The sequence below is a fragment of the Microcaecilia unicolor genome, chromosome 5 (genome assembly GCF_901765095.1).
Source record: "Microcaecilia unicolor chromosome 5, aMicUni1.1, whole genome shotgun sequence".
NCBI classification, from domain to species: Eukaryota; Metazoa; Chordata; class Amphibia; order Gymnophiona; family Siphonopidae; genus Microcaecilia; species Microcaecilia unicolor.
Window position 1 is genome coordinate 360,171,274 of NC_044035.1, and position 25,373 is coordinate 360,196,646.

Below are 25,373 nucleotides of genomic sequence, written 5' to 3' on the forward strand. Positions count from 1 at the left end.
GATGACATCAAGTATAACAGACACAATTATATGATCAGTTACAATCATATCAATAACAAATACACTTCGTTGCACGCCATTATCATCAACAGATTATTTTATATACCAAACTACCCCGCATCCCTAACTCCCCTACCCCCTTTAGTATCCCCCTTGATACCTAAACAGTCAAACTGCCATGATTCCCAGAGGGGCCTGTGCTCTGATAGACCCCCCCCCCCCCCCGGGAACCCATTACAATGCAACATTCTGATGACCAGGGGTCAAGGTACACACATCCAACACATCAAGTTTCCATCAATTCGCATACCTATACCAACATTACAGATGTCGGATGATTACTGCAGCCCCCGACTTTTGCAGATTTATCCCCCCTCCCCCCCCTCCCTACCCTCCTATCCACTCCCTCATCTTAGTATGAATAACAATGCAACCATCAATGGAACTATATATGTAGATATGTATCATTAGGAAATACATTAAGAACTCACATGAAACTACTAGGACTATTCTTACCATCAGCTTTCTATATTCCTTCCCAAGTCCTCCCTCCCCTCTCTAATTACCAGGGGTTCATGATATATCCTTGATCTTACAGCCACAACTGAGTTCCATGTTGTCTCTTCCCATGAGATATCGAATAGTAATATTTTTTTTAAAAAACTTTCCTGCAGTCTCCTGTGCTTAGAGTTGAGGGGAGGAGTGAGGGACTGAAAAGGAAGCAGTCAGCGGAGGAAAAAAACCAAACCTGAGGTGCTGTGAGAAGAGCTACTTGACACGGCTGTGGAGAAAAAGGACTGAAAGTACCGAGGCATTTCTCTCCTCTATCCTTCACCTACCCACAATGACCAGTCATTTTGTACCTGTTATCAAGGTTATAGCTGGGGATGGGGAATAAAAACTCCAAATTAAAGGGTTTTCCGGCCCTGAAGTGTGTGTGTGGATTATTAGAAAGAATCCGGTAATCACAGCCCCCAGTTGTTTTGTCTTTAATTCAAAACCTTATCTTTATTGACACATCAATAGCAAAGAACCACCATACACAGCAGTTAAAAAGAGCTTACAGCCAGTGGATTTCTCATGAAGAGTTGAAAACATCAGTGGCAAAGTTTCAGAAATTATGGACAAATTGTGGAATATTTGCATAAATATGCAAAAATATAGATGTTTATGTACAGTATTTTTTTTTATTTATAGTAGTCATTTTCTTACTTGACTGTCAATTTCTTTCATTTTTTGGAGGGTGAAGATAACTAGGAGCTAGGAGGCATTTGAGGGAGGAATTGAAGGAGGGGTTTTGGGTAGGGAGTTGGGAAGTCATGGAAGGAGAGAAGAAAGGGGGGATTGTGGATGGGGGAGAGGGAGGAAAAAATCCCATCATATCTCTTCACTTCTGCTCCCCACTCGCTATCTTCCCTCATTCGTTTCCTTCTTTCCTTCCTGACAACCCAGTGTTGCACTCGGAGACCCCATCCAATATTTTGAAAACTTCTATTCACTCCATCCCATTTAGTTTGCTGCTTCCCCTTTCCACCTACCACTGACTGACAGCAGGAGGAGAGCAAGGCCTAGGAGTGTAGCTCTAGGCCAGCATCTCCTCTTCCTCTTTCCAGCCACCCCTCCCTTGATAAAACTGCATTGCTCGCTTGGCTTTTAAATGAGCATATCTGATCATTCAAGATTTTTGCTGACTCTAGTCCTGAATACTTGATTGGACTTCTTTCATTTCCTTTGAACTCTCTTCTAGAGCTGATGATTCTTGATTTGCTTTTCTAGCCTTTGTTTTCTAGTATTAGATATAAGAAGATTTTAGAACGCTCAGTGTCTTTACTAGGCCGTTCAGGTAATGGCAGTCTCTTGAAAGTAATCTCTTCATATTACTCCTTCCACAGACACTTGGGTATTTTTTTTTTTATAAAAATATCTTTATTGCGTAGTTACATCTTCTGTAATCTGCTTTTGGGAGTTAGTGAAATACAAATATTATATTACAAAGGACTGAAATGTGCTACTGGCCACCTGCTGCCTGTCTAACACAGGGGGGCGTAGCCAGATCTCAGTGGGAGGGGGGGACATTTTAGCCTGCCTCCCCCAGCCGCCGACCCCCCCCCCCTTTGATCCTCCCCCACCGCCGCCAGGTACCTTTGCTGGCGGGGGTCCCACCCCCCACCAGCAAAGGTACCTGGCAGCTGCAGTGGGGGGACGGGGGTCAAAAGTAGAGGGGCCAGGGCTAAATCTGTGGGGGCCCATGCCCCCATGGCCCCACCTAGCTACGCCCCTGGTCTGACACAGCTTGGTTCCATTTTTGTGGCTCTTAAAGCCCTTCCCACAGCCTATAGCAGTGATGGCGAACCTTTCGGAGACCGAGTGCCCAAACAGCAACCCAAAATCTAATTACTCATCGCAAAGTGACGGTACTCATTATGGGCGGGGTCACCACATATGTCTCCACCTCTATGATAGCCACACCCCTTACACCAGCCATGGCGCATATAAACAGACATAATTGAAAATATTATACTAGTATAGGAGAAAAAAAATAATGATTTTTTTTCATTATAAATCATTTCTGTAAGCTGTTACAGGTCCAGTATCCCCAGTGCAAAATAAGACAGCAGATGTAAATTCTCAAATTGGACATATTCTAAACACTAAAATGAAAATAAAATGATTTTTTTCTACCTTTGTTGTCTGGTGATTTTGTTTTTCTATCCATATTGGTCCTAGTCTCTGATTCTGCTGCTCTCTATCTGTTCTCTTAACTCTGTTTCCAGGGCTTCCTTTCCATTTATTTCTTTATTTTCCTCCTTTCTTCTTCATTTCTTGCCCTCCATCCATGTCCAGCCACCCTCCTCTCCCCCATGCCCGCCCTCCCTCCCAGCATCAGCCCTCCCACCCAGCAGCACCCAGCATCAAGCCTCCCTCCCTCCCAGCACCAGCCCGCCCGCCCTCCAACCAACCAACCAAGCATCAGGCCGCCCGCCCCCCTCCTCCTCTGAAATTTAAAAGGCGTACCTCGGGGTTAAGGTGGCGTCAGCAGTGAAAAGTGTGGTCTTTGCTCGACGTGCCTTCGGCCTTCCCTTCTGTCTTCTGCCTATGAGGGCAGGACCAGAGCTTGAGAGACAGAAGGGAAGGCTGAAGGCGCGCTGAGCAAAGAACACGCTTTTCGCTGCCGTTGCTGACGCCACCTTAACCCCGAGGTACGCCTTTTAAATTTTGGAGGAGGGGGGGCCCTGGTGCTGAGAGGGAGGGTGGGCGGGCGGCCTGGTTGGTTGGAAGAGGGAGGGAGGCCGGCCTGGTGCTTGGAGGGAGGGAGAGTGGGCGGACCAGCGACGGCGCGCGTGCCAAAGGAGAGGGCACGGGTGCCATAGGTTCGCCATCACTGGCCTATAGAATCGTGGGACACCAGGGCTACTGCATGTAGTACTTTAAGATTCTGTTTTTGTATAATACGGTTGTTAACAATGTAGTCATTATGCAATGGCATCTGCCTGGCAAGCCACACAGGAGACCTATTTAAAAAAAATTATTTATCGCATTTACATCCTGATTTCTCTCTAAGCAAGTTATAATAAAACATTCACAACTAAAAACTACAAGAACAACCTAACTAAAAGAGATAAAACCCAAAATAAAATCAGCTTCATCATAGAACATCAAATATGGCCACTCTCAAAATTAAGGACTCTGTTTACTAAGCCGTGTTATAGGCGCGTTAATGTTTTTAAACATGCGTTAACCATATACGTGCCTACAATATCCCTATAGGCGTCTACACAGTTAGTGCGTTCGCTAATTGTAGGCGCGTTAAAAATGCTACCACACCTTAGTAAACAGGGCCCTAAATGCTAGTTGGAAAAGATGGCTTTGACTTATTTTTCTTAGTTCTAGAGGGAGGCTAGATGTTGGATATTTGGCAACAGATACACTATTTTTATTTATTAAGATTTATTTCCCACCTTTTTTGAAGCAATTCTCCCAGGTGACAGAAGCAACGCCCAGTGAACCTGGCTCATGACCCCCATTGTACACCCTCAAAATGAGTCAGAGGAGCGCTACAATAGAACTTCTAAGAGCACCTGTGTAAGCTATAGAATCACTTTCGATACCTCAGCCATTCTGGGTGGAGCTCCTGTACACCCCACAATAAGGCTGCCAAAATCTCTATTGCGTGATGCATAACTTTGCCCAGCAGCGAAGACAGCCCCTGACAGAGCCTACACAGCACATATATAAATCCCAGCAGTTAAATCTATCAATAAATATACTCATTTATTAAATTACAATATTATTCATCTTCTACTACTGATAAATAAATTAACTGGTGTATTTAAGCACAGATAATCTATAATTTAAAAGTAGCCTCTTCCTGACTGGTCCCAATTTTTATACCAAACTTTACTTTTGCAATTATCTTTCAAACTTGCAGTGAAGAAAAAGCAGGGGTTAGAATATAACAACCCAATGGTGCAGTAAAAGCAATTCCACCTACTGGACTTCCATTCAGCTTCTCAAATTCACCACAAAGTGCTGCTGTGGCTTCTCAGGAGAGGAGCTGTTTTAGTCCAGTAGGTGGAACTGGTTTTACTGCTCCACTGGGTTGTTATATGCTGGCCCCTGATGCAGCTCTTTAGGAGGGCGAAACGCGGCCATGTTGGGCCTGTTTTAAATGATTTTTCTCCACATTGCCATTGGTGATTCACATCTTTTTTTTTCTATTCCATTCTGTGTGGACTGCAGGGCCTGAGGGCTTGCTTTGTGGGTGGCACCTTGTGCTGTCTTCCCTGAACATTGCTTTGTGAGTAGTGTGTGAGGTGTAACCTACTGTCTGAGGCTGTGGGCTCTAAACAGGAGATGAGGGCTGGGTTCCCACTGTGCCGCCTCCTGATTCCTGTGTCTTTTTGCTGCCTTAGATGGTGGAATGTACTAGATAGCTGTACATGACATGCTGGCCACCTTGTTGCTCACAGTGGGATGCTGAGCCCCCATCTGGATATGTTGGGTCCTTTTTTTTGGGGGGGGGGGGGGGGGTCACCTGTAATAACGTGTTGGGAATATGAGGGTTCTGGGCAAACTGGGCTTGCTGGACGGAATGACTGCTTTGGGGGTACTGTGTTGTTGTTACATCGGGCTCTCAGGTGCTCCGTCATGTGCTGGATCAGCCCTGGGTCCTCCCTCCGGATCTGCCGATAACGGCTCCGGAGTACCTTTGAGTATTGGTGGATGCCAAATCGTCTGCAAAACACATTGGTGGAGACAGGGTTGAGGTGGTGGCCCTTGGTAGCTGCACATGTTTTGTTTTGCCCCTTCTGACAGCCTATGTGAGTTGAGGAGAGCCAGATTGGGGTCTTGGTAGGGGCTGTGCGGTCTCTACATGGCTAGAGGTGCTACTTGGCACTAGGTGAACAAAGGACTAGTGGATGGTTTGAGCACACTTTGCACTTGGGCAAGGAGATGGTGATGTGCAGTGTGGCCTAGGGTTGCCGGGTCTGCGTTACCGTTCATATATGCGTGTACAGTTTGGAGCATTGGCAGAGATGGTTAGTTACCCAGTTCCAGGCTGGCGATTTTTGGAGCAGTCCTGGTTTTGACCTTACATTCCAAAGCAAAGTGAGATTAGTAGTGCCTGATGCCGCCCATTGAAATCAGGCTGCAAGTCCCATAGGGGAAGGGAATGGGACTTGATATACCGCTTTTCTGAGGTTTTTGCAACTACATTCAAAGCGGTTTACATATATTCAGGTACTTATTTTGTACCAGGGACAATGGAGGGTTAAGTGACTTTCCCAGAGTCACAAGGAGCTGCAGTGGGAATAGAACTCAGTTCCCCAGGATCAAAGTCCACTGCACTAACCACTAAGCTACTCCTCCACTCATTCCACCAATAAGAGCCAACCTCATCAGTGATGTCACAATGGCATGATTGCCTGATACTTGGCTCACTTCTGATATTGTGATGTCATAAGGGAAAGGGAAATGGGACTTGATATACCGCCTTTCTGAGGTTTTTGCAACTACATTCAAAGCGGTTTACATATATTCAGGTACTTATTTTGTACCAGGGGCAATGGAGGGTTCAGTGACTTGCCCAGAGTCACAAGGAGCTGCAGTGGGAATCAAACCCAGTTCCCCAGTATCAAAGTTCACTGCACTAACCACTAGGCTACTCTTTCACTCCTTGGGATTCCGGAATCTGGCTATTCTTTGGGTTCTACATGGAATGTTGCTACTCTTTGAGGTTGTGCCTGGAATCTTGTTAATGGGACTTGTATACCTCCTTTCTGTGGGTTTTGCAACTATATTCAAAGTGGTTTACATATGTTCAGGTACTTATTTTGTACCTGGGGCAATGGAAGGTTAAGTGACTTGCCCAGAGTCACAAGGAGCTGCAGTGGGAATTGAACCCAGTTCCCCAGGATCAAAGTCTACTGCACTAACCACTAGGCCACTCCTCCACTCATTCCACCAATAAGAGCCAACCTCATCAGTGATGTCACAATGGCTTGATTACCCAATACTTGGCTAACTTCTGATATGTCATAAGGGAAAGGGGGAAAGGGAAATGGGACTTGATCTACTGCCTTTCTGTGGTTTTTGCAACTACATTCAAAGCGATTTACATAGTATATACAGGTACTTGTTTGTACCTGGGGCAATGGAGGGTTAAGTGACTTCCCAGAGTCACAAGGAGGTACCAGGATGGGGTGGTCATACATCAGGACTGTTCCAAAATGTGTAGCCTTGGAACTAGGTGACGGTGGGGCAGTGTCAGAGATGTGCAGGCATTTATTGCAGACTTGGATGGGGGAGCTCTCTGGTCACGGGGGACATGTTCTGGCATTTTCAGCATCGGAGAGGGCCTGCATGTGATCCTGGCAAGGTGTGGTGCTTGCACATGGCTGATGCAGCATGCAGAAAACTCTCACCACCCCAGGCCCTCATGGGGAAGTTGTGTGGTGGCAGGGTGGTGATGCCTCTTCATTATTTCTCTCAAGTGTCTGAGGCAGTATGGAAAACACCCTTCCACGTGCAAGCACCATGTAAAAATGTACACGTGGGGGACCACTTCTGCATGTGGATATTTCCCATTGGAGGACACAACTCTCTGACATCTATGTCAGGCTCTGGTGCATCTTGAATTTGGACAGTTCTTGGGGGTATTTTCGAACATTCATAAATGTCTTTCTTGACATTTCGTTACACCAGTGCTTTTCTGGTCATTTTCAGATAGGTGTTTACTTTTGGACTTGGGCGTCATATTGAAAATGCTCCTCCACATTATTTTCTGAGGACAGAAATCACAATTTAGTGAATGTAATATTTTATTTTTGTATGCTCAGATTTAACAAATTCCCAAACCAATAGTGTTGTTTTAATCATGGACTTATGTAGAAGGTATTTTTCTCAAAAAGTTTGCAAGTGTAGGGTTATCAGCGTACTACGTGATAGGTGGACAGAGCTGCTTCTCCGTAGTATGCTGGTAGCTATTAAACTATGATGCCTAGCAATCTCAGTGAGTCATGTTTATGCAATCTCTATTACCACACTTACAACTTGGCCTGTAGTGAATTATAAATGGAACATTTTCCAGCTCTTGTATGCTGTCCTATTAATAGGTCTTGGCTAGTTGAATATTTCTTTTCCCAGGCAGACATCTGATTCTCTGGATGTTACTTTGAATGAGCAGCTCAATAATTCTGATTGCTGTTCTCTGCGCTGAAGCTGGAAAGGAGCCATAGAGCTGCAGGAGATGGTTAAGATCTTGCAAATTGATTATAAGGGGCGGAGGAGTAGCCTGATGGTTGGAACAGTGGCCTGGGGACTTCAGGGCCTAGGTTCAAGTCCCATGGCAGCTGCCTGTAACCTTGGGCAACACAGCTAAGACACCTCACCCAGGGCCTGCTGTTGGAAGTATTATTATTATTACATTTGTACCCCACGCTTTCCCTCACAATGCAGGCTCAATGCGGCTTACATAGTAATTTGAAATACAAAGTTAATAGAATTTTAATAAAACAGTAGTAAAACAATGTAAAGTTGGGCTTAGTAGTGTATGATAAGTTGAGCTAGATAATATATGACTAGGATAAAAGAGGGTAGACAGGATAGGATAGTGTAATTTGGGAGAAAGGGTAAGGAGGGATAAAATTAAGGAGAGATGGAAAGAGAAGGATGGGAGGTTGGTATTTAAGTCAGACCAGAATTGGGGGTGGAAGGTGGCGAGATTAGGTTGGGGCATTTGGGTAGGCTTCCTTAAAGAGATGAGCTTTCAGTATCCTTAGTGCATGTGCATAGGGGTCAGAGAATTTTGCTCTATAGCAATTTATTCTTTAATGAGTTACGTTTTGCAAGTTTAGATGTGAAGTCATGAATTCCTTTCAACAAAGGCTAAAATTTGACCCTGATCAAGCTCTTCCATCAGCAAAATGCTTATATCAGTGTACCTGGTGTTTGGTTTTATAACTAGATCTCCTTCTCCTTTCAAGGGGGATCAGGATGCACAGTTAGCAGGTTTCTTTTTCCTGCTTCTCTGGGCTTGCAACTCAGAGTTTTGTGTTTTGTTACATTTGTACCCCGCGCTTTCCCACTCATGGCAGGCTCAATGCGGCTTACATGGGGCAATGGAGGGTTAAGTGACTTGCCCAGAGTCACAAGGAGCTGCCTGTGTCTGAAGTAGGAATCCAACTCAGTTCCTCAGTTCCCCAGGACCAAAGTCCACCACCCTAACCACTAGGCCACTCCTCCACTGTTGCTACTATTTGAGATTCTACATGGAATGTTGCTAGTGGAATAGCAACATTCCATGTAGAATCTCCAATAGTAGCAACATTCCATGTAGAATCTCCAATAGTATCTATTTTGTTACATTTGTACCCTGCGCTTTCCCACTCATGGGAGGCTCAATGCGGCTTACATGGGGCAATGGAGGGTTAAGTGACTTGCCCAGAGTCACAAGGAGCTGCCTGTGCCGGGAATCTTCCTCAGTTCCCCAGGATCAAAGTCCACCACCCTAACCACTAGGCCACTCCTCCACTCCATTATGTGCTAAAATGCCACAAACTTTCATAACGTCTCCATTTTTTTGTAACCCCTCACCCCCCACCCAGTCTAGCCCAGCCATTGCAGTTGATACTCTTTAGCCAAGAGTAACTGGCTACCACTCTTTATGGAACTGATGTATGGTAAGTACCACTGCTGTACAATGATTGAGACTCCCTCCAGGAGCTATAAATTCTGCCTCAGAAGTATTCTTGGCCACTCAAAAAAAAAAAAAAAAAACAGTACAGGAATTGAACCATAGTCTCTTTTTTTTCTTCTTTATGTATTTCTTATGATTTACACCTTTTGGAATAATACACTTTTTGTTATGACATGGAAAACCCCACTATAATCTTACCAGTCCAGATGAGTGGGTTACATTCCCACCAGCAGATGGAGACAGAGAGAAAAAAAGTTCAATGCCAACTTCACTCTCCTTTAAGTAGTCTGTTGCTCCCTTTAGCTACTTAGTATTTCTGCCGCCCACAGTTAGAACAGATATGGTCTGGTGAAGCAACTGGGAATAGGCTGCACCCCAAAAGGATATAGTCCTAGATTCTTAGATAGGTAGCACTAGAAGGAAACTAAGACTTCTGAAGCTGTGACAGCCAGGGATTTAGCAGAACATCACATGAATACAATTTTTTTTTCAAAATGGATATCTACAAAAGATTTTTGTTGTGTTGGTTAGGAAAACTTCAGCTAATGAAAAATCTGAAAACCCATAAACCAGCAGCTTGTTGCCTACTAGTCTCCAGTGGAAATGTATTTTATGTTTTGGGTTACGTATTTGCATAACAACTCAGACTCCATATGAAAAAAGTAGAAACCATTTGATGGAGAGAAGATGGAATGTCAAAGAAATATTGATAAGGGGCATTTGGGAAGGTGGAATGGTGAGTTTCAGCACCTTAACAGCAGATGGAGACAGTGGATGAGATTACAGTTTCTATCCTGTGGGAAGTTATGCTAATGATGTGAGTGGTTGAGTGAAACTATTGATTTAAACCTCAGGATTAAAGTGAATATTAAACCTCAGTAGTGCTCTTTTATAAGTACATAAGTAATGCCACACTAGGAAAAGACCAAAGGTCCATTGAGCCCAGCATCCTGTCCACGACAGCGGCCATTCCAGTTTTTGTTCTTTAATAGTAACATAGTAGATGACGGCAGAAAAAGACCTGCACGGTCCATCCAGTCTGCCCAACAACATAAACTCATATGTGCTACTTTTTATGTATACCCTACTTTGATTTGTACCTGTGCTCTTCAGGGCACAGATCGTATAAGTCTGCCCAGCACTATCCCCGCCTCCCAACCACCGGCTCTGGCACAGACCGTATAAGTCTGCCCAGCACTATCCCCGCCTCCCAACCACCAGCCCCTTGCACTGTCTACATTTCTAGGTGACTTGCTAAAGTTATGTGCACAGGTCATTAAAAACATAAATAAATAAAACCAACTAAAAACAATATGAAAATAAAACTACACAACAAATATTACAAATGTAATATGTACATAATATATGACAGCTCTAACAGAATTGACTTCAAAGGTTTCAGTTTCTCCAATTTGCCATGTAACAGTGCAATACACACATTTGTTAAACCTGGGAAAAGCCTGCTGAAAATGATGCCTTTCATTTGGCAATATCTGAGGGTATTGAAGAGAGGATGGAGGTAGGAAGGGGGTTCTGGGATGGAAGATCTGAGGCCAGGGAGAGGAGAAGTTGTAATTAAACTCTGGAATTCATTGCTAGAGAATGTGGTAAAAGCAGTTAGGTTTGCATAGCTTCCTAAGAGAAAAACCCATAAGCCATTATTAAAATGAACTTGGGAAAATCCACTTATTTCTAGGATAAGCAGCATAAAATGAATTGTCCTATTCTGGGATCTTGCCAGGTACTTGTGACCTGAATTGGCTACTGTTGGAAACAGGATACTGGGCTTGATGGAACTTCGGTCTGTCCCAGTGTGGCAACACTTATGTACTTATGAGGAGGGAGGATCACCTTTTCATGAACACGCACATATTACTCCCCCCCCCTTCTCATTCCCACATCACACCTCTATGTCCTATTTCACAAGTGCTTATGTCTGCACACATCATGCCACTTATCTCTCTGCCATCCATCCTTCATATGTCTCACAGAGGCATACACAAGACACCTGCTAGCTGTCCCCCTCTGCCAAACCCCTTTCATGCCCGCTATCATTCTTACCCTTTGCTGCCCTTGTCTCCTTCCTCTAGTTCAGGACAAAGTGTGATCTGAGCTTATCTTTTGTTTTTAATGTAATGTATTTTTGCAGCCTTATTCAAATGAAAAACTAGCAATAGAGATAAGCATCTAAACAACATTGAACAATCACATTCCCCTTGATTTTTTTTTATTACCGTATACCCCCCCCCCCCCCCCCCCCCCCCGGTGAAAATACGGGCACAGTTACATATTCTCGTTGTGATATCACCTGCTCCCTTCTCATTTATCCAACATTCCTATCAAGTGTCTCTTACACCATCTCGCAAATTGACCCCAAATAGCCCAGTATTGGGGGGGGGGGGTAGGGTTCTCTCCCTCCTATAGGCAGTGATCTGATGATACCAACTTATTTCTCATATCTTTTGCCAAATTTCATCAGCTGTCCAAACACTTTGCTGTAAGTATACAAACTGCAGTTAAACTATAAGTAAACATATCTTGGGTGTCATCTCAACTAGGGCTGTTCATTTAACTCGTTTTAATGCGATTAACGCATTAACATTTTAAACTTGGCTAATTAACGCAATTAACAGTGTCATGCTGCTCTTTCCTACCGCTCCCTTTCCCTCCCCGGTGCTCCTGCAGCTTTTTCTCTCCTGCCACCCCGCTCTCTGGCATCTCATCCCACCTGCCCGCCACCCTCTGAACTTGCCTGGTACACACGGCAGCATTAAGCACACGCTGCTTCACTCCTCTCTGTAACTGGAGCAGTCCCTCTCTAGTGTCCTGCCTTCTCTGATGAAACTTCCTCTTTCCTGCTGCAGGAGTCGGATGCCGTAGCACAGTGGCGGGCCCGGGTGGGCCCAGGCCCACCCACTTTGGGCTCAGGCCCACCCAATAGCAGCACACCTATGATATGGCTGGCAGGGATCCCCAAGCCCCACCAGCCAAAAACGCCCAACAACTGTCCTTCCTGCATACCTTATAAATAGCAGATCTTCACCTGCAGCAAGCAGCGACTGATACATATTGTTCGCACCGACCCCACAGCCTTCCCTCTGATGTATTTCTGCCTATGTGGAAACAGGAAGTTGCATCAAAGGTAAGGCTGTGGGACCAACATGAGCTGTGTGTATTAGTTGCTGCTCGCTGCCGGTAAAAATCTGCTACTTAAAAGGTATGCGGGGGAGGGGGGAATGTTTGAGAGCCCATATGGCATGCAGGCGAGAGAGGGAGAGATCTCTTGTGGGAGAGGGTGGAGTTCTGCCCACCCATCTTAGGCCCAGGCCCACCCAAAATTGGGTGTCTGGCTACGCTTCTGCCGTAGCAGGAGGGCTCTGGTTACAGAGAGGAGTGAAGCAGCATGTGGTTAATGCCGCCATGTGTACAAGTCAAGTTTGGAGGGCCACGTGTGGCAAGGATGGGATGAGATGCCAGAGAACGCGGTGGCAGCAGAGAAAAGGCTGTAGTGTGTGGCGGACAGGAGAGAACAAGCTGCAGGAGCATCGGGGAGGGAGGGGGATAGCGGTAGGAGAGAAAAATATATGCAAGGGGGAGGAAGAGTCTGAGACGGTCATGGGGTGGTAGGAAAGAAAAGAAAAGGCTGTCGTGGGTGGGGGTGGGGGGTTAGGAGAGAATGTAGGGCAGCTGGAGAGAAAAGGCTGTAGTAGCTCCCGGGGGAGGGGAAATGAGATTTGTGCCAATGGAGAGGAAGGGAAGGAATGAGATGAGATGCTGCTTATAGAGAGGAAGGGAAGAGAGATGGATGAGATGGTGGCCATAGAGAGGAAGGGAAGAGAGATGGATGAGATGGTGGCCATAGAGAGGAAGGGAAGAGAGATGGATGAGATGGTGGCCATAGAGAGGAAGGGAAAGAGAGGAGAGGGTGCCTTTGGGGTGGGAGGAGAGACCGGAGGGGAGGAGAGACCGAAAGAGAGAGGAGATGTGCCCATGGATGAAGGGGAAGGGAAGGGATAGAAACAAGACAGATATAAGGAGGAGGAAAAATGTTGAATGTGAAAGATGTTATAGGGGAAGAAGTGAAGGAGAGAGGAGGCCCTGAAAATAGACTTCAGAGCACAGACAGAGGAACAGAACCAGAGACAGGAAATAAGATGATTAGAAAAATAAAATCACCAGACAACAAAGGTAAGAGAAATGATTTTATTTTCAGTTTAGTAACTAAAGTACAGTATGTCAGTTTTGAGAATTGATAATGTGAGGGGTACACTATGCGATTAATATTGCAATTAAAAAATGTAATCAGTGAGCAGCCCTAATCTCAACACATGTCCCCCCCCCCCTCCCAAATCTCCCAGACCATATTTGCAACTCACTCCCAGTACCGCCTGATTTTTGGGCAATCTCACCACACCCCCTCCATCTCTGCACACCTCACCCTTTACCCCACTTAGCAAGTCTCTGTAGAACTTTACAGCAGTTTTCTTGCAATTGGGCTGAAGCAGTAAAATCAAACAGTAGGTACAATCCACATATTGAAAAGTGAGAAATACACCCTTATATTGGAGTGTAGTGGAGGAGTATAGTGGTTAGTATATAGTTAGTATATAGTGGAGGAGTAGCCTAGTGGTTAGTGCAGTGGACCTTGATCCTGGGGAACTGAGTTCAATTCCCAGTGCAGCTCCTTCTGACTCTGGGCAAGTCACTTAACTCTCCATTGCCCCTGGTACAAAATAAGTACCTGAATATATGTAAACCGCTTTGAATGTAGTTGCAAAAACCACAGAAAGGCAGTGTATTAAAAGTCCCATTAACAAGATTCCATTCACAATCTCAAAGAGTAGCAACATTCCATGTAGAACCCCAAAGAATAGCAAGATTCCAGAATCCCAAAGAGTGGAAGAGTAGCCTAGTGGTTAGTGCAGAAAGGCGGTATATCAAGTCCCATTTCCCTTCCCCCTTTCCCTTATGACATCACAATATCAGAAGTGAGCCAAGAATCGGGCAATCAAGCCATTGTGACATCACTGATGAGGTTGGCTCTTATTGGTGGAATGAGTGGAGGAGTAGCCTAGTGGTTAGTGCAGTGGACTTTGATCCTGGGGAATTGAGTTCAATTCCCAGTGCACCTCCTTCTGACTCTGGGCAAGTCACTTAACTCTCCATTGCCCCTGGTACAAAATAAGTACCTGAATATATGTAAACCGCTTTGAATGTAGTTGCAAAAACCACAGAAAGGCGGTTTATCAAGTCCCATTTCCCTTTCCCTTATGACATCACAATATCAGAAGTGAGCCAAGTATCGGGCAATGAAGCCATTGTGACATCACTGATGAGGTTGGCTCTTATTGGTGGAATGAGTGGAGGAGTAGCCTAGTGGTTAGTGCAGTGGACTTTGATCCTGGGGAACTGAGTTCAATTCCCAGTGCAGCTCCTTCTGACTCTGGGCAAGTCACTTAACTCTCCATTGCCCCTGGTACAAAATAAGTACCTGAATATATGTAAACCGCTTTGAATGTAGTTGCAAAAACCTCAGAAAGGCAGTATATCAAGTCCCATTTCCCTTCCCTTATATTAAAGGGAAGAAAAAGTCCATAGACCATTATTAAATGGACTTGGGGAAAATCCACTATTTCTGGGATAAGCAGTATTTATTTATTAATTACATTTGTATCCCACATTTTCCCACCTATTTGCAGGCTCAATGTGGCTTACATAATACCGGAGATGCGTTTGCAGACTCCGGTGTAAACAAATACAAAGTGATAAAGTTCACGTGGCACAGCCACAGAAGGGAATTGTGCAGCGGAAGAATTGTGTTATGCCCTTTCTGTATTTTAGTTTTGTTGTATTGCGGAGATCAGGCATTTATGTTGGGTTGGTAGGGTATGCCTTTTTAAAAAGATACGTGTTTTAGTGTTCTCCGGAAGTGTATATTGTCATTAATTAATGAATATTTGTCCCTGTAATCCTCTGTGCATTTTATAGCCATTTGAACCTGTAAGAGAAATGTGATAGATCAGGGGTGGGCAACCCCGGTCCTCGCGGGCCACAACCCAGTCAGGTATAAAATGTTTTGTACTTTTTTTTGGATCTTGCCAGGTATTTGTGACCTGGATTGGCCACTGTTGGAGACAGGATGCTGGGCTTGATGGACCTTTGGTCTGTCCCAGTATAGCAATACTTATGAAAAGCCTCAAAGTCCCAAAAGACTGTAAGAGCTAAAAAGATCAAACACGATCGCTTCAGTTCATCATTGGCAAAAACCTTTCATTTTCATATAATGCCAATGCATTTCTCATGTAAAATAACCCAAAATAAGAAATAACACTTATCTTTTGTAGTGCTACTGTGGTGTGCTGATTCAGAGCCAAAACGCTGTCGTTAATACTGTGTACACGCCCCCCAGGCCAGTGATGGCCAACTTTTCGCTTAGGCTGCTTCAGGATCCTGGTGGCTGAGGGTTTTAAACATGTCACACAGTATATTTCAGTAAAATTCTATCCCATTCCTTTTTCCCAGGCTATTATGTGTTTCACCTTTTCAGCACCCCTCCTCGCAGAGATCAGTTTTTATGCAAGCTAGACTATAAACCTGCCGTCCTGGGCTGCTGCCTGTAGAGAGTTTTAATATGTTGCCCTTTAACTCCCTATCCCTTTTTTTCTATCATTTTTAAGCTGTAATAAATAGAAATGGTCTACTGCCATGAGTACATAGTGTTGCCTGTTGCAGTCAACATTTGACCCACTCTATTTAACCCCTTCTACCTCATTGCCTGAAACCACTTACGCAATACCCCTGGTATAAACCCACTAATATTGCATAGTGGCGTAGAATGTTTAGCCACACCCCCATACAACTGATCTTATGCTCAGAGCCACAATTGCAGTGTCAATTTTGTAAAGGGGTTATGGTGTTCCTTAATCTGCTCTTGGAGTTGTGGCAGGCACGCCCATATCCTTTTGTTCTGTACGAACTCGGCATTTATCCCCCTTCCAATCCCAAACTACTTTGAGCTGGGCCGCCACATAATATCTCCCTATCTGCAGCATTGCCAGGCCTCCCTTGTCCTTTTCTGCATATACAACCTCTCTTGCTGTCCTAGGTGGTTTCTTTTTTTCCAGGTGAACCCAAATGTTCTCTGTTTTAACTTTTTTCATAACCTTTCTGGGAACCATGATGAGCAACGTCAAGAAAAGGTGCAGTAACCAGGATAGAATATATTATTATTATTATTATTATTATTAATATTTGTATAGCGCTACCAGACGCATGCAGCGCTGAACACCTGACATAGAGAGACAGTCCCTGCTCAATAGAGCTTACAATCTAAAAATACAGGCAGACAAGACAAATTAAGGGAGAGGGAAGTACTGGGTGAGAAGGAACAAGGATAGGGGAATTGAGTAGAGGCTAGGAGCCAAAAACAGGGGTGAAAAGGTGGGTTTTCAGCATAGATTTGAAAACAGGTAGAGATGGAGCTAGACGTACATGCTCAGGAAGTCTATTCCAGGCATAAGGTGCCGTGAGGCAAAAGGAATGAAGCCTGGAGTTAGCAGTGGAGGAGCTATGATAAGTTTATTCTATCCCACCTTTCCAGATCCCTATATATATTCCTTCCATTAAAGGATCAGTTTCATGAGGTGTAATCTGCTCGCTTAAAATACTTTTTAGCTTTGGAAGCCAACCTAAAAGGATGAGTGTTTTGAGTTCAGCCTCCTCTTGGTCTGACAAATACATTTTCAACACTTTGACTTTGAAGGCTGAAACCTGTCCATAGCTTACAATCTCTTGCAAGATCAAGGCCAAATACTGCCAAGATGTGCTATAGTGAATAAGATGCCATCAGCATATAACACATATTTGCCTCATCTCCCACACATCTATACTCATAATTTCCTGATACTCACTGCTTGAGGGTCCAATGTGATAGTGAATAAGAGGAGGGGAAGTTGGAACCCCTGCCATGTTCCTCAATGTAGTTCTTCTTTGTCCGCGTATCCTCCATTCACTGGGATCCGTGCTTTGGGGCAGAATATATTTTCTTGGTCCATCCGACAAATTTCTCCCCGAAACCATACTCCACACTTCCAATTCACATGGTCAAAGGCCTTTTCCGTGTCTATTGCTAGTAATGTGGCTGGTCTTCTTTGATGTTCCGTATAAGGTTTAAGGCTGTCCTGTGAATCGATTTGCTGGTTTCTGACCACTGACAGGTCATTTATGACCTATGAACTGCATAGCTATAAGGCTCAAACTTTTCTGTACCATTTGCTGAAAGCTGACTTTTGCTGAGAGCTGCATCTTTCTCTGTACTTTTGCTGAGCCGGGAAAGCTGTGAATGCAAGGTCGTGCTGCCCCAGCAAGGAGCACTCTTCCCCCCTCCCTGGCAGAGCCGGTGCCACTTATTCTACGATTCACAAGGACACAAGAATGAATATGCAGTTTGAGAGTTAAGACGTGTTGAGGTTTTGAGATAACACTATGATATAAACAGATAGAGGAGAACTCCCTGTAAATTATTATTATTAGCATTTGTATAGCACTACCAGACGCACGCAGCGCTGAACAGCTGACATAAAGAGACAGTCCCTGCTCAAAAGAGCTTACAATCTAAATAATACAGACAGACAAGACAGATTCAAATGTTAGGCATCAAAAATAAGCAATACTGGTTCAAAACACTCACGTAACTTAAGTGAGACTATATAGTTACTTTAACTAGAACTGGTCAGACACAGAGTCCAGCCCCCCAAAGTAAAACAGAATACTAAATGCTGGGGGCTTCTCTGTATAACACTCGGTCTTTTATGAGTGTTTTGAACCAGTGTTGCTTATTTTTAATGTCTGACATTTGAATCTCCCTATTTTTTTCTAGATATTAATAACACTATGATAAACATGGGTACTAGAGGAATTCCTATAACAAGATGGTGACTGCAATCTTTTGTAAAAACCTTGGAGGTGCTGAAGTTCTATAAACATTATTCTGTGTTCTGTAAACATTCAGGTAGTGTGTTCCATTTTATGTAAACAATGAAGTAAGAAAGACATTAGCTGAATAAGACAGAAATCAGCTGAAATTGCAAGTTAGGAGGGGGATTGATGCTCAATCCATTCTATATAAGGCACTGCTGTTCTGTATCTAGTCAGAGGGCTGAAATGGTCAACCAAGTGACTCTTCATCACAGAGGTCTCCCTCTCTCCCTCTCTGTAACAAATTGCTGTTGCCTGATTTCTTTACTATTTGTTACCTGCCTGATTGCTTTGTTATTACCTGATTACTTTTTCTGATTACTCTGATTATTCTGATTACTCTAATTACTTTGCCTGATTATTTTGCCTAATTGCTTTATTGCCTTATTGCCTTGTTATCATCTATAATTGGTAAGCAATAAAGACTTTTCCTTTAGAAGAAACATAGTCTCTGTCCTCTCTAATTTCTCTGTTCTTTCTGTCTATTCTGTCACACTATATTTTGGGAATGGCTGGTCCACTGTATCCTGGGGTAAGTGTTGGGAGACAGAAACCCTATTGCCTCACCTGTCCAAATTATTATATTCCTTATGATAAGTGGAATGATAAGAGGAAAGAATGTTACGGCCTTCTCCGGGACTGGGTAGTCATCAGGGGAGGACCGTATTATGGCCTTCCCTAAGACTTCACTATAAACACCTGACATTAAACCCTGGCATGAAACCAGCTTGGTCTACATTAATCAGATTTGGGATACATAACGAGTGTCTGTTGGCCTATACTTTAGTCTAAAATCTTGACATTTAAATTTAATAACAACGTGGACCTATAAAGTTCAAACACCACTGGATCCTTGCCTGGTTCAGGTAGCATTGTAACACCTGTCATGAGTGCCACACCACCCCCCCCCCCCCTCCCACTGCATTATATAGATTGGAGTGTGCAGCTTGCAGCCCACCATTGAATTTTATGTGACCTATGCGACCATGGGAAGTATACCCAGAAAACAACATGAGCCAGAGTGTTGGTATGTGCTGAGACATCTTCTTTTAGTCAGCATTCACACTGGATTAGTCAATGTGAAGAAGGCTTGACGTTCAATTCTGAGAAGGTGTTAGCCTTGGAATCTCAGGTTCAGCAGTCCTAAGCCTTACAATCCAGTATGGCTTAGGATAAGTTGTTGGTTCATCGCAGGCTGGAAAATTTTGATAATTATGTGAGACATTTAACTTGCGTATATTAAAGTTTCCTAAACATGTGACTGCCCAAAAGATCTTTTTTACAGATTTTTAAAGGAGAAACTTAATTATTTTGATTCTGGATTTCCGCTTTTGCATAAAATATTACCTTCCAGTTCCTAGATAATGTTCAAGTTCTCTAGATGCTGCTTCTTCAATAGTTCTTAGCATGTAAGCCTCATGTTCTATCTTTGTGAGTTAGGTTTCAACTGAGATTTCCTTGTAAATGTTTTTAATTTTTCTGGATCAACATGCTTATATGTTTTATGAACCCTCCCAGTTACACTTCTTTCTGGAGGGTAGATGGGTTTCATGGTCTTCTCCTTTGGCTTCTTAGTCATTTAATAACATCATTTTGATTGAGTTACGGATCGACTGTACTGCATGTTCTTATTTCACTTTTCTTAGTTTAACCAACTTGCTCTGGATGATGGGTTGGATCCCTCCCCTCCCCCCTTTGTGGTCTAATCAAGATATGATTAGTTTCTATTTTTTCTGGATTATTGTAATGGTGATTGTATCATGCTTGATGTGTTTTCAAGAATTTTCTTGATGTGTAATTGCAAAATTATTAAAAGAAAAATCCTCTCTCCAGATTATAGTTCCCTGCTGTGGCTTGACTTATTTTAGGAAACTCACATTTTCAACATATCCATCTGCTTTGTATCTAATCTAACCTGGCATTTCTAGACTGCTAAATTCCCACAAAGGGTCCAAAACAGTTTACAATAACATGGAGTATACAATAAGATAGGTCCAGTTAACAGAACTTAGGGGCCCTTTAACTAAAGGGAAAGGGAAATGGGACTTGATATACCGCCTTTCTGAGGTTTTTGCAACTACATTCAAAGTGGTTTACATATATTCAGGTACTTATTTTGTACCAGGGGCAATGGAGGGTTAAGTGACTTGCCCAGAGTCGCAAGGAGCTGCAGTGGGAATCAAACTCAGTTCCCCAGGATCAAAGTCCACTGCACTAACCACTAGGCTACTCCTCCACTCGTAGGCGCCTACGCATGTCCAATGCAAGTCAATTTGAAACTACTGCCCGGCTACCATGAGCCCCAGGCAGTAATTCCATTTCTTATGCGCATCCGGTACGCACGGCTGAAAACATTTTTTTGTTTTCTACCGCTTGGCGCTAACTGGGTGCTAATCGACAGTGTAAGCGTGCTGATGATTACTTCCCGGTTAACACGTGAGACCTTACTTCTAAGTCAGTGGGTGGTGGTAAGGTCTCGGGCCCAAAATGGACGCGTGCTAATTTTTATTTTGCCACATGTCCATTTTTGTCCCCCCAAAAAAGGCCTTTTTGAGACGTGACGCCATGACCAGGAGCGGTTGCTGAAACCTCCGCTCCGGCCAGCTTACCCACTTAACCCTCAAAATCAAGGGAAACGCCCCAGTAAAGAACCGCCAGACACCTTAACCCGCAAGAAGAAGGGAAGGTAATTAAATCGACGCTACTCACGGGAAAATCCATGGCGGCGAAAAGTGTCCGCCGAGATAAAGAAAAGACGCGGGCCGGCGAGGAAAAAATGGCGGCGCCGGCGAGCCCGGCTGCGACGGCCTTGAGCTCCGTGTGGGTAGCGGAGGTGGCGGCGGAGGTGACGGCCGCCATGGAGCCTCTGCTGGATCGACGACTGGGGCCCATTGACAGCAAAATAACGTTGGTCCAGGAAAACTTGGGACAGCTTACTAAAGAACTAGCGGAGTATCAGCAACGTCATGGAGCTCTCGAAGACAGAGTGCACAAAATGGAGGAGGAAAATATTAAGCTTAAAACCATGGTGGAAAGCTATGAAGGAAAGCTAGAAGACCTCGAGAACAGATCAAGGAGGAATAACTTAAGATTGGTGGGTCTGCCTGAGGCTTTGGAGACTGTAAACCTGCGGGTATTTTTGGAAAAATGGCTGCCAGAACAACTACAACTCCCAGAAGCCCTGGGAATTCTCCAGATAGAGAGAGCTCATCGAGTGGGGCCCAAGCCTGTGGAAGCTACACGCCCGAGAGTGGTGATCTGCCGCATCTTAAACTTTGCGCACAAAGAGGCAATACTGCAAGCTTTAAGGAAAGATCAGGAGCTGCAATATGGGAACAAAAAGATCTTATGCTTCCAGGATTACTCGGCGGCGGTGGCGATGCAGAGAAGGAAGTTCTCGCCTATATGCACTAAACTTTTTGAAAAGAAAATTCGATTTGCACTGCAATATCCAGCTAAATTAAGAGTCACCTACCAAGCGGTCACACAGGTCTACACAACGACTGAACAAGCACAAGCTTTTTTGAACTCTGTGGAACACCGCTGATAGAGAGGTTAAATTGAAGCTCAGAGGAGATCTGATGGAAGATGAGATCGAGGGGCACATGGACAAAATATGTTGGATTACAAAAAGTTAATTAGAGTTGGAGGATGTTCAGACCCAATTTGATGGGCGGAGATGATGGATCGTTGAGATTGTGGCCACAGGAGGCAGCCTGGGAGAACATACTAGGCAACTAGAATTCCTTGGGCACGCGCTGCAGAATGGCTTGAGCAGAAGTCTGGGATTATTGCATAGAATACTACAGAGCATCGAAGCGCAATCACTGTACCGAAGAATTGAAGCGATTTTTGCCAAAGCGGCCTGGATTAATATCAGAAGGACACTACAGGAGGCTGACCTGGGGATATTCTCGTAGAGGGCTGCGGAGGATTCTCCCTACAGATCAGAGAGACAGCCTGAGAACTCTGGAATAAGGTTTTGTGTAGTTTGTTAAATGTTGTTTTTTTCTTTTTTTCTGGACAAAAGTTACATAATCATAAAATAGAGTTATACTGAGGAGGAAGTCGAGGGGAAACATTTTGTGTTAGATGGTATACGAGAGGGAGGGGGGTAGGAGGTGTTAAACGTGATGGTCTCTTTTAGAGGCCTGGGTTTAGAAGAAGGGAAGTTGGGGTTTAAGGGGATAGTTGGGGCTCCAAAAGGGGAAGAGGGGGGAATTGGGGGATGGGGGGGGATTGAGACCTGGAAGAGACGGCGACTGGGGCTTGAGAATAAACTAAAATGGCTAAGGATAGAGCATGAGGAGGGGTGGAGGCTGGGACATCCCTCTTCTATGAATAAATGGTATACATCTTGTGATCAGATTTTTTATGGGACCTGGGTCCACTAAAAATAGTTACATGGAACGTGGGAGGGATCTCGTCCCCAATTAAACGCTCAAAAATTTTGCAACATTTACAAAGACATAAAGTAGATATAGCCTTCCTCCAAGAAACCCATCTATCGGCTGGGGAACATGCTAAATTGCGAACCTGGTGGGTGGGGGATTGTGTATCGGCAGCGGCACAAGGAAAGAAAGGGGGGGTTGCCATCCTGTTTCGAAAAGGAATAGTGGATAAGGTGGAAGTGAACTTCACAGACCCAGGGGGTAGATTTCTGCTGTGTGAGGCCCATGTGCAGCGCCAAATTATATTGTTTGGCAATGTATATGCTCCGAACCAATATGATCGGAAGTTCTATAAGATGATCACTTCACGACTGTTAATGAGCAAATCTTTGCCCATAATAACAGGGGGAGACTTTAACATGGTGATGGACCCCTCGATTGACAGTACTGGGGCTAGGAGGAATGAGCTCAGACAGGAGTCGCGGGGGCTGCCTAATCTTTGCCGACAGGTGGGGCTAGTGGATGTCTGGAGGACTCTCAACCCACAGGGGAGAGACTACACACATCTCTCGAGGGCGCACGGCACACAGGCTAGAATTGATTATCTGTTGATTTCAGAACCGATGTTCAATTCAGTGATGGCATCTGCAATAGGAGCAGATGTGATATCGGATCATGCTTGGGTGGAAATGAGCTGGACGCCTCGGGAAGAGAGGGGAGGGGCACAGAGATGGGTATTCCCCACAGAGCTATACCGAGATCAAGATTTCAGGGCCTCCATACACCAGAGTTGGCGGGATTATAAAACACACAATGCAATGCATGTTGAAGACCCGGTTCTGTACTGGGAGGCGGCTAAGGCAGTACTTCGAGGGGACATCATTAGCTATATGGCTCACAAACGTAAAGCTCGGAATAGAGAGATACTGAGGGTGAGTCAACTAGTATGCCAGGCTCGGAGAAGATATGGGCAACGGGCCTCCACTGAGAATAGACAACATTTGATGCTCTTGCAGACTAAATTAAATGAAATACTTCATCATAAAGCAGTTAAATCGCAAATTTACTATAAATACCAATTATATAAGCATGGGAACAAGTGTGGTCGTTTGATGGCGCGCCTGATTGCAACCAAACAGGGGAAAACCAGGATTTTGACTATGAAGAAGAGGCAAGGAGAGCGAGTCCACACGGACAAGGAAATTAGCGAGGGTTTCTACCAATATTACAAAACATTATATGAGGCCCCGCCAGATGATGGTCTGACGGGAGACTCCTATTTAGATCAGATGGGTTTACCAACGCTATCCCCCCAGGAGGCACAACAACTGAATACTCCTATTACACCAGACGAGGTGTTCCTGGCGATTAATCAAAGTGTACTGCTTAAGGCGCCGGGAGTAGACGGCTACCGGGCGGAGTTTTACAAGATCATGGGAGAAGAGATCACTGAGCCCTTAGCTGCAATGTTTAATATATTAATAGAGCAGGAAAGGATGCCTCCGAATTTAAATATAGCCTGTATTATAGTACTCCCCAAGAAAGGGAAGGATCCGGAACTAGTTGAATCATACAGGCCATTTCGCTGTTAAATTACGAAGTGAAATTGATGGCTAAGATCTTAGCGAACAGATTAGCGAGAATTTTGCCGAACCTTATACACGACTCCCAGGGGTTTGTGAGGGGACGGAAAGTCACTAAGAATGTTTGTAAGGTGCTGGCCTCATTAGAAGCCAGACGTCGAGGGAAGGAAAATTCTTTGTTAATCAGCTTTGACGCTGAAAAAGCTTTTGATAAAGTAAAATGGAATTTCCTATATGCTGTTCTTCAGAAATATGGCTTCACGGATCGATTTCTATCAGGGATCAAAGCATTGTATTCAGCGCCAAGGGCTAGAATATCGGTAAATGGGATTGAGACACAAGATTTTGAAATAGGCCGGGGAACACGCCAAGGTTGCCCTCTGTCACCGTTATTGTTTGTGCTATCACTGGACCCCTTATTGAGAGAAATTGAGGAACAGAAAGCGGTGGCAGGGGTAAAGATAGGAAGCGAGGTCTTTAAGGTAGCGGCTTTCGCAGATGACATCTTGGTCCATTTAACAGACCCACAAGAATCTCTGAACGCTCTATTAGAGATATTCTCCGAATACGGAGACTATGCGGGCCTCAGTTTGAACTTAGAAAAATCAGAGGCCTTGGCCTCCTCAGAGGACGTGTGGAGGCGGTGGAGAGGCGAGTTCCCTCTGAGAAAAGCACAAAACTCCTTTAGGTATCTCGGAATCTTGATGCCTATGGATCTCTCGCGGTTGTATGATCTGAATATTACTTGGCTGTTAGAGGAGACCCAGCAGGTGCTACAAGGATGGATGGATTTGCCGTTATCAGTGTTAGGGAGAGTAAACATGATTAAAATGGTGTTGTTCCCCAAATGGCTTTATGTGATGCAGACCATCCCAATTTGGCTCCGACGGAAAGACCTAAAAAGTTTCTACAAGCTTGCATCAAAGTTCTGCTGGAGAGGCAAGAAGCCGCGGGTTCGCTTCTCACGATTAGTGGGGAGTTGGAGTCGAGGAGGAATGGGCATGCCAAATTTAGAATTATACAATAAAGCATGTCATTTGAGATATCTGGGAGATTGGTGTTTAGACACGCAACAATATACTCCTACGGCGTTGGAGGCGGCGCTTTGGGAACCGCACCATCTTTTTTCGCTTTTACACCACAAAACACGAGATTTACCGGAGGGATTCAGTGGAGGTGTGTTGTTGCGATCTCTCCGGGAGGTGTGGGGAGTGCTTACTCGCC

At 44.5% G+C, this 25,373-nt stretch overlaps 2 protein-coding genes across 2 annotated transcripts in view; one reads left to right on the forward strand and one right to left on the reverse strand.

Annotated features, from left to right (window-relative positions):
* Nucleotides 1-9,464, reverse strand: part of TERF2 (telomeric repeat binding factor 2) — a 90,952-nt gene extending 81,488 nt beyond the window's left edge. The window contains exon 1 of the mRNA XM_030204655.1: nucleotides 9,398-9,464. The gene's annotated coding sequence lies outside the window, so the exon portion shown is untranslated. The remainder of the gene's footprint in view (nucleotides 1-9,397) is intronic.
* Nucleotides 1-25,373, forward strand: part of LOC115470995 (cytochrome b5) — an 88,726-nt gene that overhangs the window by 18,339 nt on the left and 45,014 nt on the right. The window lies entirely within an intron of this gene.